Source organism: Pristiophorus japonicus, chromosome 1 (genome assembly GCF_044704955.1).
Source record: "Pristiophorus japonicus isolate sPriJap1 chromosome 1, sPriJap1.hap1, whole genome shotgun sequence".
NCBI classification, from domain to species: Eukaryota; Metazoa; Chordata; class Chondrichthyes; family Pristiophoridae; genus Pristiophorus; species Pristiophorus japonicus.
This window is the reverse complement of record NC_091977.1, coordinates 200,597,326-200,609,620: the sequence shown is the minus strand read 5'-3', so window position 1 is coordinate 200,609,620 and position 12,295 is coordinate 200,597,326.

The window sequence follows — 12,295 nt, the reverse complement described above, 5'->3', positions numbered from 1 at the left end:
CATAGCAAAGGCGCATTGTTTCCTAAATAAATATTCGTTTCATATATCATGTAACATTCCTTTAAAATAAAGGGCTAGAAATTGCGTAGCATCCCGTTTGGGGCGATAACTTTTACGGGAGTGCAAATGTATTGCCGGGCGCTACCCAATTCTAGCGGATGCGAACTTCTGGTTTAGCACTCCAAGAGGGAAGTGGAGCACTAAATCAAGCACTACCACTTCCCTTGGAGCACGAAACCAGGCAAGAGGGGTGGTAGCGGCAGAGCGCTGCACAGTGTCCAATGCAGCACTGCTGGGATCGCAGACTCCTTCACTCCCTTAAAGGGAACGGCCATTGCTGCGGGCTCTGCAAGGTAACGAATCAACTGGTCGGCGAAGACACCTGCGATCCATGACAATCAATCCCAAGCAATCTAACAGAGTGCAGTGCTGATCAATCATAGCAGCACAACATTTTAAAAAGTGCACAGAGTGTTGATGGAAATGTTTTTGCCTACCTCATCGGCAAACCCTTTAACTACCGCTCCCCAAGCAGTCGGCTGACCTCACAATGCCTCCTGCAGCTGCTGGTGTTGATGTCTGGTGATGCGGTGGAAGCCAAGTTAGCATCCAGGGCCGTACCTGGGCGCTGCACACCGAATGACGTCACAATCTCCGGGGCGCAGGAGATTGTGGTGTTAAGGTTTACTGCCACCGCTAATCTGCAAGGGAAGTTCCCGGGCGAAGGTACTCTCACCACGCGCAGTCGGAAGGTCGGTAGTGCCCCAGTATCTACTCCCAGGGGCGCTAATGGGAGGCGCAAAGGAGGCCAATTTCTGCCCCAAACTTTCTTTCTTTGTCAAAATGGAATTGAAGTTGTCAACTCTCAAATGTACTGGAAACCAGACAGAATAATAATCTATTTACATGATGCAGCCATATTCCTTGTGAATGAACAATGATTATAATCAGATTTTGTCATTTCAGTTTCTGCCTTTAAGGAAAATTCCTGTGTGCTGATGTGGAAATGAGTGCACAGCTCGTTCTGCTGCCTGTGCTTGATTTCTGCATGCTCTCGGCGATGAGACTCGAGATGCTCAGCGTCCTCCTGGAAGCACTTCCTCAAATTAGGGCGGTCTTTGGCCAGTGACTCCCAGGTGTCGGTGGGGATGTTGCACTTTGTCAGGGATCCTTACCAATGGATCCATTACAGACCCAATCCACGTCCGGACCGGGGTCAAGCAGGGCTGCGTCATCGCACCAACCCTCTTCTCAATCTTCCTCACTGCCATGCTCCACCTCACAGTCAACAAGCTCCCCGCTGGAGTGGAACTAAACTACACAACCAGTGGGAACCTGTTCAACCTTTGTCATCTCCAGGCCAGGTCCAAGGCCATCCCAATCACTGTTGTCGAGCTACAGGACACGGACCACGCCTGCGTCTCTGCACATACAGAGGCTGAACTCCAAGTCATAGTTAACATCTTCACTGAGGCGTACGAAAGCAGGGGCCTTACACTAAACATCCATAAGACAAAGGTCCTCCACCAACCTGTCCCCACCGCACAGCACTGCCCCCCAGTCATCAAGATCTACGGCATGGCCATGGACAACGTGGACCATTTCCCATACCTCGGGAGCCTCGTCAACAAGAGCAGACAGTGACGACGAGATTCAACACCGCCTCTAGTGTGCCAGTGCAGCCTTCGGCCGCCTGAGGAAAAGAATATTCAAAGACCAGGCCCTCAAATCTGCCACCAAGTTCATGCACAGAATATTGTTCATGCAACAGTACTACAGAGACGCTGTTAGTGCTTCTTAAAGGGATAGCTTTCAGATAAATTTAGATTTTAGCTTTTGGACTTTTTTTTTACATTTTATTGGAGTAGTGGCTCAGTGTAATACATATTGGCCTGGAAATCCAAGCCTCCCCGAGTCCGTACGGAGTTTCTACGGATCTGGGAAGGCATGGAAAAGCCGGTTTTCAGCACACAACGCGCATGAGCTGAAAACCGGCTTTTCCGATCTGTCAAGTTTCTGGCTTGACAGATCTCGCGCATATCGGGAGCGAGGACATTTGCAAAGGCAAGATTGTGCTATTTACCCATATCTTGCCCGGCAAATGTCCTCAAAACTCTTGCGCCTGATAAAAGCAGGTGCATAGCCTACTTTTATAGGCGTAAGAGTTTTAAAACACACAAAAATATTGTAAAATAAAAATTAAAAACACATTATTGTAAAAAAAACCCTCCCCACTACGGTAAGTTTATTTTAAACCATAATTAAAATAAAGTTGGGGAGACTGCAAAAGGCTTAGCAGGACGACCTCAAGGAGCTGGTGGCTGGGAGAGCGACAGTGTTTCCTCTTCTTCTTCACTCTCCTCTCCCTCTTCTTGGTCAACTACTGGCTGGGCAGGCTGGATTTCATGGGTGTCTGAAATGAGAAAGGCACAAGGGTAGGGTTGTGGTGAGGGGAGGGCGGGAAAGCAAGAGGGGCATGCTTACACCATGTGCAGCTTGTATTCTTTCAGCCCTGCTGCTGGCCAAGGGCTCAGCCATCCCCCTGCAAAGAATGGCCAGCACCGTCACTTCCAAGTGGGTGAGGTGAAACTAGGAATGTGAGGTGTGCCTCATGTTTCATAGAGACTGTTGGTAAATGAGTGATGGGGGAGGGGAAATGGGGGTGTCATGGATTGAGCAGTGTGTGAGGCTAGTGTTGCAGTTGGTAGGAGATAGCTTTTGAAGATGCATTCACTGACCTTGACCATAGGACCATAAGAACAGAGGAACAGGATTAGGCATTGAGCCCCTCGAGCCTGTTCTGCCATTCAATGCGATTATGGCTGATCTGCGACTTAACTCCATATTGACTCAACTCCTTTGGCTCATATTACTTAATACTTTTGGTTAACAAAAATCTATCAATCTCCAATTTAAAATTAACATTTGATCTAGCATCAATTGCCTTTTGTAGAAGAGAGTTCCAAACTTCTACCACCCTTTGTGTGTAGAAGTGTTTCCTAATTTCACTCCTGAACGGTGTGGCTCTAATTTTTAGACGATGCCCCCTAGTCCTCGACTCCCCAACCAGCGGAAATATTTTCTCTCTATCGACCCTATCTGTTCCTCTTAATATTTTGAAAACTTCGATCAGATCACCCCTTAACCGTCGAAATTCTAGGAAATACAACCCTAATTTGTGTCATCTCTCCTCGTAACTTAACCCTTGAATTCCAGATATTATTCTGGTAAACCTACACTGCATTCCCTCCAAGGCCAATATATCCTTCCGAAGGTGTAGTGCCCAGAACTGCTCACAGCACTCCAGGGTTTTGTATAGCTGCAGCATAACTTCTACCCCCTGGTATTCTTGTCTTTTAGATATAAAGGGCAGCATTCCATTATCCTTTTTGATTATTTTCTGTACCTGTTCATGTCATTTTAATGATCTATGTTCCTGGGCCCCCCAAGTCTCTTTGGATCTCCATTGTTTTTAGCTTTTCACCATTTAGAAAGTATTCTGTTCTATCCTTTTTAGCTGCAAAGTATCGGCACGGACACGATGGGCCAAATGGCCTCCTTCTGTGTCATAATTTTTCTATGATTCTATGAAAGTGGATGACCTCATATTTGCCTACATTGAAATCCATTTGCCACAGTTTTGCCCACTCACTTAATCTGTCAATATCCCTTTGTAATCTTATGCTTTTATTTACATTGCCTACAATCCCGCCGATCTTTAAGTCATCGGCAAAATTGGATATGTGACTTTCTATGCCATCATCTAAGTCATTAATAAATATTGTGAATAGTTGAGGCCCCAACACAGATCCCTGCAGGACACTACTAGTCACATCCTGCCAATGTGAGTACTTACCCATTATCCCTACTGCCTATCTCCTGACACTCAGTCAATTTCTTAACCAGGTCAATAATTTGCTCTCAATCCCATGGCCTTCTATCTGAGTTAATAGTCTCTTATGTGGGACTTTATCAAATGCCTTCTGGAAGTCCATATAAATAACATCCATAAATAACCTCTGACCACTCGTCTGAGGTCATGAAACTTCTTTGGGCACTGGTGGGGAAATGAGTTAGATTGGGACATTTTCTGTTTTGGTCAGCTGGGTGTCTGATACACACAGAAACACATCACACTCTCCCCCCATAAAGACACATCCCAATTACTTAAGTTAAAAGAGGTTAGGTGCGGGTTGGCAGAGTTAAGGTTTAGGAACTCCCCCTGCCCCCACCCCGCCCTGCACCCAGTGTTTACAAGGATCATGCTGGAGTTTAATCTGATAAAACCCATTGGTTGTCCAGCTAGGATCTGTTAAGGAATTGGCATAGAGAATTATTTGGAAATGAATGGGAAGACCCCTAGCCCAGGAATGGGTTTATCTCTACAGTTTCAATACTAAGCCAGGCTGGTGTGTCAATCATCAACAGTGCCTTGAAATACTGAATACATTTCTGGTTCCTGTATCGATTTCCAAGTCTGCTACAGATGGTTGGCTTGGTTCTGAACTACCATTGGCAGGTGTGTGGAGCCATCATACCCCAAAAAGGTCTTGCAAGTCTCACTTCCAAGGAGCAGAGTCACGAGTTGGATGTTACTCAACTGGAAAATGCAAATTTCAGCCTTTGCAAGTTGGACAGCACATATCAGGAGCTCAAGATGAGTGCTATGGAAAGCAACTCTACTCCACTTGGGATGCATTCCAATTATCCTCCTCACCACAGCATGACCATGCATTTACACCATCAATTAGTTCCATGAATTGGAGCTGCAAAGCTTCATCAGCAGCTGCTTGCCTCTCTACATCCATATCATAGCAGGCACTGAGCCTTGGATACATGAGTATGAGATCTATCTTATCTATCCTCTAGGTAATGTCTTCCAGGAACTGTCATCTCAAGTTTCACTGTTTCTTCAGCAGCTATATGATAGACATGGTGGAAGGACCTACATAGGCCAGTATATGTGGTTCCAGCCACCTTGATGTTCTAGATGTCCCAGTCCAGTGTCACATACCAACTGATGAATAAGGTCCTCATGGCAAATAGGTGCTCCCACTGTTAGGCTGAGCCCTCCACCAATCCCTGCCCCCAAGGATATTTAGTTGCAGGTCAATGTAGGCTGTTGCGCTAATACCTATAGCCATTTCTTCCCTTTGCCACAAATCCACCTCACCTTTAGTCCTGGATCTTGCACATGGGCCAGAGAAAACCCTCCTGTTGCAGACTTAGGCATTCTGAACTATGAGGAGGAATTCATTTCAAATATATCTTTAATGACATAAGTTTAACCTGTATTGGGTTTTTGCTATTCGTGGAATGGGGCATAGTAGTGCAAACTTGGCTGTATCTCTCTTTCTCAGCAGGGTAGTTGCATGGTGGGACTTCTGCTCGCCACTGTGATCCTGCTGTAACCTCTACGCATTTGGCTGGGCTGGGGGTCATTTGGCATGCAGGATTTGCCACCAAGATGGAGCCTGCCACTGCAGCACTGGAGAATTGTGGGAGTACTGCAGCAGCAACACTTTCGGTGCAGAACCGAAAGAGGCTGCTAGGACTTAAAGGGGGTGCAAGAGCCATCCCAGAAAGTGCAACGGGAGATAAATTGAAGTCCAGGCAGCAAGGCAATTCTGCTAATTATCCTGCCCAATTTTGGATGGGAAGCAGAGGAAAATCCACCCCTCTAGGTCTACCATATCTGCAGCTATTAGAGATGTAGGTTATAGAGACAGTGAAAAGCAATGGGGAAAAGGTGCTTTTTTCTCCCCTCCGTTACTGGACAATGACATGCTAGAGTATAGTTGCATTAATCACTTGAGTACCTCCCTCAGCTAGCCAGTCTTTATGGCCGTAATTTAAATCTGGAGGCGGGTTGGGAGTGGAGGGCGGCGGGGCGGGGGGGGGGGGGGGTGGCTGGTGGTTAGAAAGTGGTTGGGAAATCCGGGAGAACAGGTTTGCTGCAGGCCCTGCGAATTTAACGGCAGGCCCGGTTAGCATTTAAAAGCTCTGTTTCCCACCCACAGCCAGCCAGATGGAGAGGCTGGCTGCTTGAGGGCAGGTACGCCTGTGGCACCAGACCGCAGGGAAGAGGGAGGGAGGGATCGAGGCGGGTGGGCGGTGTCTGGAGGATGATTGGGTGCCAGAGGAGCATCGAGAGGGGAGTGGTTGGGGGCCGGAGGAGCATTAGGGCTAGAGGGGGGAGGCCAAGAAGGTGATTATGGCCCGATAGGGGATGTCGGAGAACATGGGAAGATTGGAGGTCTTGGGGGGGGGGATCCGATCGCATGGGGGTGTGTTAGCCAGGAATACTGGATCCGGGAGGTAAGTGTAAAGGTACTTGGATCCAGCAGTCCTCACCTACCCCGAGGCCTGAGAAATCCAACCAGCCAGAGTTAAATTTGTAATGGCGGATCGCCATGAGGCACAGCAGCCTCAGTATAGTATTTAAATCAGCGACCTGCCTCATGGCAGCCGGTTGGCTGTCCAACCCCGTTCTGTCTCTGTTAAAACCAGAAGTGGGCAGGTTGGGGACAGGATTCAGTTTTTTTACTCTTTAACCTCACCCCAAGCCACCCGTTTTGGGATTAAAATTCCTCCCTATTTGTGTGACTAGCCAGTGAGCAAAAGCATACTGTTCAATCTTCACCACGGAGATTGAGCTTGTCCTTTCATTATAAACTTTCTAACAGAAATCAATGGATAATGATCAGAAGTGGGAGCTTTCTGATCTTTTCCTCTTCTCGGTAAAGGGACTTTTAATACCAAATGTAGAGTTCTTAAGTGGCAAATTTATGTCATCTTATAATGCTAGTGTACACTGTTCAAACTTAATGCCCAGTTTGATCCTGCATGGTAAAATGGATACTGATCTTTTGGTTTTAAAATGACATTAGCAGACAGGCTGACCAATCCTTAGGAAAGTTATTTCCATCTATGTTATGAATTTCCCCAAAGCCCACTAGCGCCCGATTGCTGCCCAAAAAACGGCTAAGGCTGGGAAGATAGTCGCCGGCAAAAACTTCCCGGAAAAAAAAAATCCGCCCAGCGAAAAATATGGGCCTTGCACCCGCAATCTGGGCAAAAAAGTGTAATTTTGGATAGATTGGACGGTGACTGAAGAAAATGGGAGAAAAATTTAAAAATCTATAAAAATTTACACCGAGGCTGTGGGTTGGGCCTAACACCAAAAAAAAAATAATTAAAAAAACCTAACTAAAAAATCCCCAAAACATTCCCAAGATACTTTTAAATTAAATCATCCCAACAGATTTTGAAAATAAATAGTAAAAAACCAATCACTTACCTTTTTCTTGCAGACCTACTTACCTACCGCCCAGCTCCGCTGATCCTCGTGGGCATTTTTAATTTTTTTTAATACTTACCTACGGGTCCCCGTTCAGCCAAAGATCGCACCAGGGTGATCTGTGGACGTTGCACACTGGCAGTCCGCTCCCCAGCGGGACTTCAAAACCGCCGGCTTGCCTCAGCTGAGGAATTTTTCGCCGACCTGGTTCTCGCCCAAAACGGCCAATACCGCCGAGAAACTGGGCGGTGAAAGAGTGCAAATTCTAGCCCTATGTGTTCTAAATTGTGAACTGCCAGATTTATTCTTCCTGATATGTGCCTCAGGAGGTGACATGTCAGCATCATTAGCCTGCAGTCACAATGGTGTTAAACCAGCTAAGGTTCTTGTCCAACTATATTTAATTGCTTATTAGGATCCTACAAGGTCTTCTTGTAATATTGTATTTTAATCTTACAGAAACATTAGTAGAGGCTGTGCAATTATTTCATGTCAAAATGGAAGTATTACTTTCATAATTGATTTAATCAAACTTGATGGGATGTCTGAATTTCAATGGCAAGAGTGGAATTAAAGAATAATTATTCTCAACTTAAGCCAGTCAGAAGTAAGAAGTCCACACCACAATGGAAGAAATTAAAATACATTGCTAGAGCTCTGCTTCTTGGCTCTTGGATAATTTGTCTCTTTTAACCCACAGAAGATTTTTAAATCCAGAGAAATGGTGAGAATGAAATAATCTTCATGAGGGCTTTTTATCACACTGCATTTTAAAATACTGTCCAGTTCTTAAATCTCTGCATATTCTTTAATGTGTTATATTGTTATAGTGATAGCTTTATTAGAATATTATAGTGATCTCTTAGCCTGGATAAGTGCGGTCTGGCATTTGATATTTGTTCATCACAGTAGCCTGGACATATACTGGGATGCTATGTAAAAGTCAGTATCCAATTTACCACAGAGGGACTGAGGCTTGCTCACAAGGAGTACTGTCCAACCACTAAAAGAAAATGTGATGTTTTTAAAGCCTTAAACCATAACACTTTGGTTGAGATTGATCCTTGAATAATATTGCTCAAACTGGAACAGTGCTCGTCTGGCCAATGCATTTACCAACTGGTAGCAAAAGTGATAGGTCCTTACTGTACACGAGGCCCATGCTTGAGAGAAGGTCCGTCTGTGACCTGTCCTTTATTCCTCAGCACTCCAAGTGATGAAGGTGGGTGGAGCTTCCCCTTTTGTACCTGAAGGCCCAGATTAGGAGTGTCTCCCACCTAGTGGTCATTGTTCTCACGGTGTACAACTTAGGTCAGTTATACATGGGTTACAATGCTGGTTGAATACTTGACAAAAAGAAATACTTGTCAACTGTAAAATTAAGTATATAATTCCAAGAAAAACACTGTGACCTGAAGACCTGCAGCTCGTGTTTCCCATCAGTGCTCTACATTTCTGGCCCCAGCCATCTTCCCTTCAGCCCTGCGTAAGAGGGCTGAACTACATTTTTGTCATTTCTTTGGATGCCAAGGCTACTTCCCTGGCCTGGACCCTTCCCCTAATGGGGCCAACATACAGCCATCTGAAGGCCACAGCAGCTCACCTCTATGTCCTATACCAAGTCCCAACTGTCTGAGAAAGTGGGAACTCCTAGAATAAGGAGTCTCCGACACTGCCCCCAGGGCTGCCTCTGACATCATTGGCCTTGTAAGGGGCAGGCAAAGATTTCTTTTTTTTTAAATTCGTAGCCAATCTTTCCAATTCTTTGTCAAATCACAAACGCCAGAGGTTACCTTGCACACATCAAGGATCACTCTGCGCCAATGCTCTTAGCCAAAAGGCCTAGAGCCACTGCACCGTTCCTGGAAGTACTGCAATACCAGGTTCGTGCCATGGAGGTGGATGGGTCAGGCCCCCCACACACCTCCGTGGAGGTGGATGGGTCAAGCCACCCCACCCACCTCCTATTTCCAAAAAGCATAGGAGAACCACCTTCCTGATCCAGGGAGAACCACTTTGGGGTCATGGTTACTCCCCTGTCAGGTCAGTTACGCATGATCTTAGCCAAAAGCGAGCAGGCAAAGATTTCACTCCTTACAAAGCTGGCTAGGAAATCCTGCAATTGACAGGGATGAAGAGCAACTGGGATCCTGTCATCTTCTGGTGGGTTCTGCCAGAGTTATGGCGGGAGCCAAACAAAACCCGGAGGAAAGTTGAGGCAGGCTTAATCATGTCCGCGGCCACTTGCAGAAAGGATGTTAAGCAATTGGCCTACTACAGACACTGTGCTACCGATGGAAAAAGAAAAGGGATTGAGGTCATGCTTCTGCAAGGTGCAATGCTGGGGGAAAAAAATATGTCTTTTCAAAGATGGTTGGGGTGAAGATTTTGCTGTGAGACTTTGCAAACCCATTGTGATATGGGCAACCTTCCCGCTAAGCTGCACAGTGGTCTGGAGGTCTCGCGCTCACTGGCTTTTAAATGGAAGAAACCGCGCACCCGCAAAAATTTGAATGGGCCACTTAAAGGGGCCGCATACGTAAAAATAATTAGAGGGAACATTGGATATGGGTCATCTCAACAACAACAACTTTCACGTGTCTAGCGCCTTTAACATAGTAAAATGTCCCAAGGTGCTTCACAGGAGCCTTATCAAACAAAATTTTACATTGAGCCACATAAAGAGATATTAGGACAAGAAAGAGGTAGGTTTTAAGGAGTGCCAAAGGAGGAGAGAGAACTAGAGATGTGGACAGATTTAGGGAGGCAATTCCAGAGCTTAGGGCCTTGGCAGCTGAAAGCACGACTGTCAATGGAGCGATGAAATTCGGGGATGTGCAAGCGGCCAGAATTGGAGTGCAGAGATCTCGGAGGGTTGTAGGGCTGGAGGAGGTTACAGAGATAGGGAGGGGCAGTAAAGAGTGACTAAGTAGATCTTCCTTATGTATATATGTATTTGAATCCGAATAGACATCTTATTCCACAAACATTGGAAAAGGACTAATGAGGAGGAATAATTGCTCTAATCGCTCTGTGTGGCAGCATCATAAACACATTCAAAAAGTTGTTTATGATTTTGCAATATAAAATGGCGAGTGCAATCCTTCCTCCGAGATCTCTTAGAAAATGTGAAGGCCCTGAATTTGTGGTCGGCGGCGTAGCTAAGGAGTACACTGCCAACATCCGAACGGAATCCGCATGTGCCTCGTGTAAAGCCCCAAGCGAAAACTTGCTTTCAAACGCTGCAGAGTTGTACACAGTGTAATGGCCCACAGAGCTCAGGAGCACACCGTTGTGCATCTGGGAACGTGGGATCACATGGCGCGGTGCTCCTTTCGCCTCCTGGGGCCAAAATTCAGGGTCCGGATAAGGCCCGTTACCGCCGTTTTGCAGCGGCCATGCGGCTGAATCGAATGGCCGCCGCATTGCAGTCCATTGGCCGCCACGACCCAAATTCAGCTGGGGGATTTTTCGGCCTGTACCCACTTCCGTCCTGCTGCTGCCGACCGCCTCAAGTGCGCCATCAAAGCGTGCACTGCCGCAATCACGCACCTTCATTGCAATTTGCCCTAAATTTATTTTTAAAAATCCACGAGCTGCCGCATGTTGCCCCCGACAGCTTTTTCTGTCGGTGCACCTTGTTCTGCCTGTGTGCGGCACGGCAGCACGGCGGCCCTTCAAAGGGAGGGCCCACTGCCGCGGCCGCCATGTTTTTATTTTTGCCGGCCGACTTCCCGATCAGCCGGCCAATTATTGCCCCAGGTTCAGCCGGGCCGCTAACAAGCAGCCTGGCACCCCCTTTTGGGTGCCAGGCCGCTGGTCCAGCCGAAACCTTCCCTGGTGGCCCAGTGGACCGATCTCTCAAAATGCTGAACGCTCTCCCCTTTAAGTGAAGGGGAGAGCATAGTAACGCACACACGTCGTGATGTCATCTCCGCTCCACCGCTGAATGACAACGGAGGAGACTCGGTCCCACCCCAACATCCGACCCTCACCAGGACTTACCGCTGCACTTCCGCCCCCACTATGACCGACTTCTGGTCCAACGAGAAAAAAAGTTTAAAGTGCAGAAAATCGATTGGAAGGCGGTTCAAAAAAGGTAAAAACTCGTGGGTGTGCCAGCTTTCTGGCATGCCTGAATTTCGGCTGCCCTAACTCTTAGCCAGTCAGGAAACATAGAAATCTCCGATGGGACAGCATTGAATTTTGCAGAAAGTTCATCTGAGCAGCTGACCTTGTTTTATTTTTACTATTCCCACTGCACTTTCCGAAAGATTTCTTAAGCAGTTTTCTCTGATTCACATTTGTTTTGATAAACAATTTGATGTCAGGCTTCGGTTTTTAAATTGCTGACTATTAAAAAAAACTCATTTTAAATAAAAAGGACTGGTAAAATGAACAAGTCTGAAGTTTTACCTAACACAGTAAATTGAAGTTATTTTGATTTTCAGTTTAACCTAAATGCATTGATATTAAAGAAATTATTAATACTTTAGTGTACTTCAGCAGATAGTTAATGTTTCTGGCCTCCGGATAGGAACCATAAATCTCAATTACGATGCTTTTTATGGGCTGTAGCATAAACCTAGATCAAAATTAATATAATTTTCTCATCACCCCATCCCTCACGCTGTGCAACAGGCTCCTGCACCTGTTTGCACCAACCATAAAATGTTTCAGTGTAATTAATGAGAGGGGACCTCATAGAAACGTTTAAAATTCTGACGGGTTTGGACAGGTTAGATACAGGAAGAATGTTCCCAATGTTGGGGAAGTCCAGAACCAGGGTCACAGTCTAAGGATAAGGGGTAAGCCATTTAGGACCGAGATGAGGAGAAACTTCTTCACCCAGAGAGTGGTGAACCTGTGGAATTCTCTACCACAGAAAGTTGTTGAGGCCAATTTACTAAATATATTCAAAAAGGAGTTAGATGTAGTCCTTACTGCTACGGGGATCAAGGGGTATGGCGAGAAAGCAGGAATGGGGTACTGAAG